Source organism: Eubalaena glacialis, chromosome 4 (assembly GCF_028564815.1).
Source record: "Eubalaena glacialis isolate mEubGla1 chromosome 4, mEubGla1.1.hap2.+ XY, whole genome shotgun sequence".
NCBI lineage: Eukaryota > Metazoa > Chordata > Mammalia > Artiodactyla > Balaenidae > Eubalaena > Eubalaena glacialis.
In genome coordinates this window covers 177,739,079-177,748,848 of record NC_083719.1, presented here as the reverse complement: position 1 = coordinate 177,748,848, position 9,770 = coordinate 177,739,079, and the positions used below count along the sequence as shown (strand labels likewise).

At 41.7% G+C, this 9,770-nt stretch overlaps 1 non-coding gene across 1 annotated transcript; it reads right to left on the bottom strand.

Annotated features, from left to right (window-relative positions):
* Nucleotides 1–8,122: 8,122 nt before the first annotated feature.
* On the bottom strand, nucleotides 8,123–8,210 carry LOC133091614 (small nucleolar RNA SNORA20). The gene has a single exon (XR_009700948.1). It is a non-coding gene; the product is annotated as a small nucleolar RNA SNORA20 (small nucleolar RNA).
* Nucleotides 8,211–9,770: the final 1,560 nt, after the last annotated feature.

Sequence of the window (9,770 nt, the reverse complement as noted above, 5' to 3'; positions counted from 1 at the left end):
AACGATTCTTTGGTTTAAGCCATTGGTCCCTTGACTGGAAAGCGCAATGGGAAGGGGACCATTTTTATTTCTTTCCCAACATACTGCATGCAAGAAAATAATAATCACCAACTATCTTGAGTGCTTACTGTGTTCCAGGCACTCTGCATTTATTATCTCATTTTCTAACACCAGCCCTATAATTCAAGTCCCACGATTATTCCCGTTTTTCAGATGAGAAAACTGAGACTCAGAGAGATTAAATACCTTGCCCAAGAGCACACAGTCAGAAAGAAGCAGAGACAGATTTGCCTCTCACATAGCTAACCACAGTGCTATATATTCTGCCATCATATGGCAGGGGCTCAAAGAATATTGAGCAGGAATATATGGATGGATGCAGAGTGAGAAGATTGCAGCTGATGTGTAGGTATTAAAGAACTACCAGGTTCTGATGGCTTTTTAAAAAAATTAATTTTTATTGTAGTATAGTTGCTTTACAATGTTGTGTTAGTTTCTCTGATTTTTTTTGATGACTGGTCCTAGTTCCTGTGAGAGGAATGCTTGACCTTACATTATATGAGGTATGGCATGTCCTTTCCCATTTATCATCATCATCATCATCATCATCATTTTGCTTAGGCTACCTTTAGTTAGTTTATACTACACACTTCAAAATAAATAAATAAATATAAGCATGCATGTTTGGGTTTTAAATAACATTTTAATAATATAAATATTAATAATATTAGTATAACTTTGCCCTCCCAACACTGTTATAAAATATTTACCCCCAGAACAGCATGAATTAATGTGTCTTTCCACATCCTAGCCCACACTGGATATTATCAAATTTTTTTTTTTTTTTATGTTCAAGGAAGAGACAAGCTTCCTTTTATTCTCCCTGGGCTGGTAGACAAAGTTTTCCTGGTACCTATCCCCTAGGGTGTGGTCCTACCTGAGTCCCAGCTGTATATAGAAAATGTCAATTCCTATTCATCTATTCACTAAGGACATGAGGCCTCATCTCTTGCCTTGCAGAGTCAATAAAGCCCATAATACACCCTCACCATTATGCTCTACAAGCTTTTTTCAGGACCATGTCACATGTCTACCTCCTGACTCTCAGCTGTCTCTTCTCTGACTCCTGGGCAACCCTTTATTTCTTTAGAGCTCACTCATGCATGTATATTTGTACAACATCATTAACCATTAGGGAAATGCAAATGAGAAGCCCAGGGAGATATGACTACACACTCACTAGAATGGCTATCATCCAAAAGATAGATGATACCAATTGCTGGCGAGGCTGGGGAGTGACGTGCTCACTGCTGGTAGAAAACAGTGTGGTAGCTTCTTATGGAGTTAAATGTATGCTCACCTTATGACCTGGCAATTCCGCTCCTGGGTATTTACCCAGGATAAATGGAAACATGTCCACACAAAGGCTTGTATGTGATTGTTCACAGCAGCTTTGTTTGTAATAGTCAAACACTAGCACCAAGCCAAATGTCTATCAACATGTGAGTGGACAAACTGTGGTCCAGCCATACAATGGAATATAATAAAAAGGAACAGATACTGGTAAACAGACCAACGTGGATGAATCTCAAAGCATTATGTTGTATGAAAGGAGCTGGACACGAAGGAGGAAATACTGTATGAGTCCATTTATGTAAAATTGTAGAATAGATGAGTTTAATCTATAGTGACAGAAAACAGATCAGTGAAGGTCTGGAGACAGTGATGGGGTGTTGGTGATAGGGATGGGGGTGTTGACAGCAAAGGGGCATGAGGGAATTCTGGGGTGATGAACATGTTCTGAATCTTGATGGTGGTGGTGGTTATGTGGTGTATACATTAGTCATCGAACTGTACTTTTCAGATGGATGCCTTGTATTGTAGATAATTTATATCTCAGTAAAGTTGGTTACAGTGTGTTCCGTGTTATCCAGTAGGGACTTGATATAGTGACGGGCTTTTCTCCATGTCCTGTCCCACCGTTGGACTCCTCCTGGAAGTCTTCGGCATGTCTTTCGCTATCCCAACATTTTTTGAGGACCCACTTTGTGTGGGACACTATTTAAAGTGTTTACTTAAAAAAATAAAGTGCTCATTTATTTCATAATCACTTCATCAAGATTAGCCCATTCACAATTCTTAACCTATTTTATAAGGAGGAAACTGAGACTCAGAGTAATTGTTATGGATTGAATTGTGTCTCCTCAGAGACTTAGTCCGTTCAGGCTGCTATAACAGAATGCCACAGTCTGGATGGCTGATAAACAACAGACATGTATTTCTCACAGTTGTGGAGCTTGGGAAGTTCAAGATCAAGGCACCAGCAGATTCAGTATCTGGTGAGGTCCTGCTTCCTAGATGGCCATATTCTCCTTGTGTCCTCACATGGCAGAAGAGATGAGAGAGCTCTCTGGGGTCTCTTCTTATAAGGGCATCAATCCCATTCTGGAAGCCTCCACCCTCATAACCTAATCACCACCCCAGAGGCCTCACCTCCTAATACCATCACATTGGGGTTAGGATTTCAACATATGACTTTCGGGGGATATATTCAGTCTATAGCATCCCTGAAATTCTTACCTTGAAGTCCTACCTCCCAGTATCTCAGACTGTGACCTTATTTGGAAATAAGGTCATTGCAGACATACTAGTTAAAATGAGGTCGTTAGGGTGGGCTGTAATGCAAGGTGACTGATGTCCTTATAAAAAATGGGAAATTCAGTCACAGCCACACCTACAGGGAGAATGCCGTGTGAGCATGAAGGCAGCCATCTAGAAGCCAAGGAGAAAGGCTGGAGCAGACCTTTCCCTCACAGCTCTCAGTAAGAACCAGTCCTGTTGCCAGCTTGATTTTTGGCTTTTAGCCTCCAGCACCATGAGTAAATAATATTTTTTGTTTGTTTTTTTAAATACCCAGTTTGTGGCACAGTCCTCCCTCAGTATCTGTGAGGCATTCATTTCAGGTCCCCTGTGGGTACCAAAATTCGTGGTTGCTCAAATCTCTTACAGTTGGACTTAATCCATGAGTCCCTGAATCCAAGGATTGGTTGAATCCCCAGATGTAGAACCCACGGATTCCAAGGGCCGACTGTAGTTTGTTCTGGCTGAGCTAGCAAACTAAAACAGCAACCTAGGATTCACTTTGCTGTACAGCAGAAACTAACACAATGTTGTAAATCAACTATACTCCAATAAAAATATTTTAAATTTTATTTATTTATTTATTTGGCTGTGCGGGGTCTTAGTTGTGGCATGTGGGATATTTAGTTGCAGCATGTGGGGTCTTTCAGTTGCAGCATGTGGGATCTTTAGTTGTGGCATGAGAACTCTTAGTTGCGGCATGTGGGATCTAGTTCCCTGACCAAGGATCGAACCTGGGCTCCCTGCATTGGGAGCACGGATTCTTAGCCACTGGGCCACCAGGGAAGTCCCTCCAATAAAAATTAATTATTGAATATTAAAAAAAAAGAAATCATGAAGGTAGGAGGTGCCAAAGCTTGGAGTCTGACCACAGATTCAATTTCAGAGTTTGATTGCTTTCACTGTGTGTCCTTTCTTGGTTTAAATGATTGGCTCACACGGGTGAGGAATGAGGGCATTTCATGTGACATTTTCGTCTCTTGCTTTCCTCTCTCCTGATTGCCCTTCCCAACTAAGTGATTGGACTTTGTCCAGGATATATAAGCAGCAATTCCCTAGCCTGGGAGGATGGCAAAGGCGTTCACTGTGCTGGTGGTGGACGGTGTCATATTTCCTCAGCAGCTCTGTGTGTGCAGTTTTAGCTGTGGGGCTCTGAAAGAGACCTACACCACTCTGGAGGGCATTATAAGTTTGGCCAGCTGTCTGCTCTTTGGCCAAGAGAAACATGATCAGGAGAACATAAATAATGACCCTCTTCCTTCCTTTGGGAGAGCTGGCTCAAAAACAGACATCACTATAGATGTAAATGTATATGTGGAACAGTCCTTAAGATTTATTGGGGATTCCTTGAAGAATGTATTTTCCCTTTTGTATCTGTTTCCTTTTGTAGCCAGAGGAGACAAAAAATCAGGTCAAGCAGACTGCTGAGAAAAGTGACCCGAATCACAGGTACTCAGAAAATAACTGATGATGCTCTGGCAACAAAAAACTGGTTTAAAAAATTGGTTAAACTCCATTTGCCATTCTGCTACACATGTTTTCCACCTTGTTCTGTGCCCTCAGAGGCTGATCTATAAAGATGACATCACTGGGTTTTATTGTCTCCTGCTGTACTAGTCAGGGTTCTCCCGAGTAACAGAATGTATATATAAAGAAAGAGATTTATTATAAAGAGCTAGCTCATGCAATTATGGCGGCTGACAAGTCCAGAATTTTCAAGGTGGGCCGGGAAACTATAGATCTAAGAGAGCCAATGGTGTAGTTCCAGTCATAAGGCTGGCAGGCTCAACAGACTCAGGAAGAGCCAATGCTGGATGTTGAATTGGTGAGATGGGTCAGAAATAGATGTAATTGAAGAGAAAGAGAAAAGAGAGCCAGGTAGAGGTGATAGCAAGCCCAAGCAGCTGATACAGTGTTTTTGGTCCAGGATCTGTGAAAGCTCTTGACACAGGAATTTTGATAGTTCAGGCTCAGAGCTCTACACTAACACTTCTCTGGAGGTGAGTAAAAGAATGGGAGGAGGAGCTACTGACTGGACATCATGTATTGGTTGCACAGGTTGTGCACTGCACGAATCTAGGGGATGCCCTAGCTGTATGCAGCAGAGCTGGTGTGATGGCAGTTTCTTCCCTTCTCATCTCTTATTTCAGTTGCCTCCTATTTTTGAGTGGAAACACTCATAACAGTCTGGTTGGAGTAGCACATACTTATCCTGTGAGTGACACCTTATTACCATTCCAAATATCTGGTTGCTTTCAACTTCCAGACTGTAGTAGACACAAATGGCCACACATTTTTCGCAGTTTCTCCCATCGTGAAGTGGAGTCTATTTCCCCATACCCCTGAAGCTGGGCTGGGTCATGTGACTTGCTTTGACCACTAGAATATGGCAAAAATGATAGCAGGAGAGTTTTGACTCTAGGCCTCAAGGGATTTGTAGCTTCTGCTCTTGCTTTCTTACAACTCTTCTGCCACCACATAAACAAGTTCAGGCTAGTCCACTGGAGGATGTGTTACCACATGGGGTGGAGGTGAGTTCTTCTAGCAAATAACCCTCAGACTACTCAGCTTGCCAGCAGATATGAATGAGGTCACTGCAGAGATCAGCTGACCTGGCCAAAATCAGATGAACCACTGAATTAACCTAAACAGTTATGACAAATAACTAGTGTTTTATTGTTCTAAACCACTAATTTTGGGGGTGGCTTTGTTATCCAGAAAGTGCTAACTAATATGTAGACACAGAGGAGGATAAATTTTCTCTACCCTCTTGAAGTTTAGTGTAGCCATGTGACTTGCTCTGGCCAATGACAATTTATCCTCCAACAGAGGAGGATAAATTTTCTCTACCCTCTTGAAGTTTAGTGTAGCCATGTGACTTGCTCTGGCCAATGACATATGAGCAGAAGTGATGTGAGTCACTCCTATGGAGTATTTAAGAACTGGGGCACCATTCTCCATCTTCCTTTTCACTGCCATGGTAACTGCCGTTGTTTGAGCTGGTGGAGACTTCAAGAGTCTGGGTCCTTGGATGACAGTGTTTGTGGAGAACTTTTCATCTGTGAAGGACTTTTAACATGAGTGAAAATACACTTTTACCATTTTGGCCACCGAGATTTTGGAGATATTTGTTATTGCAGCATAACTTAGCCTATACTGATTAATACATCTCAGTCCAGAGATCTGAGATGTCCTTCCCTGCCCCACATGAGCTACAGTTTGCATGGATCTTGGTGCTGGGGAGACTTTTACATCATGTTGTCTTTCCTCTTAGAAATCACAAGTTCTTCATCCACATCCTGCCTCATACACAAAGTTTATCTTCACTTAGCAAAACCCTCTTTCCTTGCTTCAAAGAGGAAGGAGTGGAAACTTTTTTTGTTATTTAAAGAGACATAGAACAAAGGGGAATATTCATTCATTCATCCATTCAACAAATATTTTAAAGGAGCTTATTTTATTCATTCATTCATTCACTTATTTATTCATTCATTCAAAAAATATTTATTGAGCATCTTGTGCTACAAACAGTTGCAGGTGCTGGAAATGCAGCTATGAATGAAACAAAGCCCCTGCCTTCTGGATTTCATGTTCCAGTGGGGGGAAACTAACAATAAACAGATATATAATATAATATCAAGTAGTGATAAACACAACTATGAAAAGATCAACAAAGAAAATCAGGGTAAGGGGTTAGAAAGTGATGAGGGCTGTTTTTCAGGTAGGGTACAGAAATGACCTCTCTGAGTGAGTGATATTGTTACTGAAAGTGGGGGTCTGGCTGCTCAGTGCTCAAAAGCCAATAAAAGGGCAAGGTTGGTGGAAAGGAAAGTTTGCTTTATTTTGGATGCCAGCAACTGAGGGGGGTGGAGGAGGGCGGACTCTTGTCCAAAGGCCACCTCACCCCCCACACTGACAATCAGTGGGCAAGAGCTTTTATAGACAGAGGGAGGGGGCTACATGCAGAGACAGCACAGTCAGCTCTGACAGTCATCTTGAAATTGGTCATGCCGTGATCTGGTGATCTGACCAGCGTCATCTTGATTGTTTTTTTTTGTGTGTGGGGGGGCCATGCCGAGAAGCTTGCGGGATCTTAGTTTCCTGACCAGGGATTGAACCCAGGCCCTCGGCAGTGAGAGAGTGGAGTCCTAACCACTGGACCGCAAGTGGATGGATTCCCCCATCTTGATGGTTTTAAGTACAATCTTCAGTTCCAGGGGTCGGTTTGTTCCCATTTCCTTGAGACCAGTTCTCGGAATTGTGGCAGCTTATATCATGGCTACAGTCTGTTCATCATGTAGTTAACTCCTTCTACCTGGTAGGGGTTTCAGTATCTACAAGATAGCTCACAGGATATGGCTTGGAATATTATCTATAGTCCTTGGGAAGGAACTAAAGGTCCTTGACTTTGCTTACTGACTAAACTATTAATGTTTTGTCCTGTTTCACTGTTTTCCTTTGTTTCTGTATTTTCTCACTTCTCTGATTAAACTTATTCTTTGGCTAAAGTTTTTTTCCACAGACAAAAGGCAGGCAGAGGACATGGGGCGAAGGACCATAGGGTCCTGCTCCATTTCAGTATTTCATCAGAGACCTGAACAAAGTGATGGAGTGAGGCTGGGGGCTCTCTGAGGCAACGGAATTTCAGGCAGAGGGAAGAGCAGGTGTGAAGTCCCCAAGGCCTAGTTTTGTGACTAAAAGTTCAGTGTGGAGAGAAAAGGGGGGAACATATTTATTGAACACCTACCATTTCCCAGAGACTTTATTAGGTGATCTCACCACACATTAAATCATTGAGGCAGAGACTGCTGAGTGTTTACCAAAATCCATCCCCTCTTCTTCTCAGGGATGCAGCTAGAATACATTCTCCAGCCTTCCTTGCAGTGGGTGCAACCAATCCAAGTGGGAATTAAATGAAATACCATTCTGGATACTCCTTCTGGACTGGCTGACCGTTGTCCTCCCAGTCTCCTGATTAGCTCAGCACATCACACTGCCTTCTAAAATGTCTCTCTTCAGGAATCATTTTTGTGGCAGAATTGGAAAACCAATTGGAATCGTTCAGAAGGTGCCCAGACTTTGGCTATTGGGCCAATTTCATCTTCCTTTCCTTTTTTTTTTTTTGAAATTCTTAAATCAATACTTTAATAAGTCCACATAGAAATTCACTCTAAGTGCCTTGATTAAATGCTGTGTACATAGGACATTTAGACATGGAAGCAATGTCTAGACCATGCAGAAGAGGTAAAATGGTTACTCCATCTCAATGTACAACGGCCCAACATTATTATTATTTTTTTTATTTGTATTGGAGTATAGTCAGTTTACAATGTTGTGTTAGTTTCAGGTGTACAGCAAAGTGAATCAGTTATACATATACATATATCCACTCGTTTTTTAGATTCTTTTCCCATACAGGCCTTTACAGAGTATTGAGTAGAGTTCCCTGTGCTATACAGTAGGTCGTTATTAGTTATCTCTTTTTTGTATAGTATGGCCCAACATTATTTGATCCCATGCATATAACCGCTCATGTCATTGAAAGACTATAGAAGCAAATAAATGGGAAGCATCTTTCTTTTCTTGTTTTAATTCAGTCTGGCTGTGGTTGAATTTCACAGGTTTTGGGCTTCTTCTCTGGGCCGGTGGATCAGTGGATTGTTGCAATTATGCTTCATTACAAACTACCCCAAAGTTCAGTGGCTTAAAGCAATAGTCATATATCCCCATGCACCTGTGAGTCTTCCAGGTTGGCAAAACTTGACAGGGGCTCAGCTGGTTGACTCGGCTCCATGCGTCTTTCATCCTTGTCCTGGGATAGTTGTGCTCATGGTGACAGCAGAGGTGCAAGAGGGCAGGTGGAAACATGGGAGGTCTCTTAAGGCCCAGGCTTGGAACCGGCTTATTGCCACTTTTGCCCATGTGCTGTTGACCAAAGCAAGTCCAAAGCCAAGCGTTGAGGAAATACACGTCACCGACGATGAGGATGTGCCAAAGATAGGGATACAGGAAGGAATGAATAGTTGGGGCCAATCTATCCATGGTCACCAACTCTTGCAAAAGACACAAGAGTTTAAAAGTTGGTTGACTCAGGATGGTCTCATCCACATAAAGGAAAAAGCAGAAATTTTGGACATTTTCAAAGGACTTTTAAGGAAACCAGGATGGCTATTTATGTTCATCATGAAGTGACTCATACAAGTCATGTGATTTAAAAATAGGAAAATTCAATGCTAATTGCATAGACTAACAATAATAACATCTTACATTGCATTGCATTTTACAGTGCACAATGCATTTTAATATCTGATGTCTCATTTTATACTCAAAACAACCCTCCTAAAGTATTATTATCCTAGTTTTGAACAGGGTGTGATGGAGGCTTAAGTGACTTGTACAAGGTCACACAGCTTGCCAGTGGGAGAGCCTATAATTAATAAAATCACTTGATATGTAGCAGATGCTAAGGGATTTACGTACACCAGAGGTCAGCAAACTATAGCCCAGGGGCCAAATAAGCCTGTAATGATTTTTTTTGTTTTGCCCATTTTATTTTATTTATTGTTTTTTAACATCTTTATTGGAGTATAACTGCTTTACAATGGTGTGTTAGTTTCTGCTTTATAACAAAGTGAATCAGTTATACATATACATATGTTCCCATATCTCTTCCCTCTTCAATCTCCCTCCTTCCCACCCTCCCTATCCCACCCCTCTAGGTGGTCACAAAGCACCGAGCTGATCTCCCTGTGCTATGCGGCTGCTTCCCACTAGCTATTGGTTTTACATTTGGTAGTGTATATATGTCCATGCTACTCTCTCACTTGGTCCCAGCTTACACTTCCCCTTCCCCATATCCACAAGTCCATTCTCTAGTAGGTCCGTGTCTTTATTCCCGTCTTGTCCCTAGGTTCTTCATGACCATTTTTTTTTTTTTTTTAGATTCCATATATAGGTGTTAGCATACGGTATTTGTTTTTCTCTTTCTGACTTACTTCACTCTGTATGACAGACTCTAGGTCCATCCACCTCACTACAAATAACTCAACTTCGTTTCCTTTTATGGCTGAGTAATATTCCATTGTATATATGTGCCACATCTTCTTTATCCATTCATCTGTCAATGGACA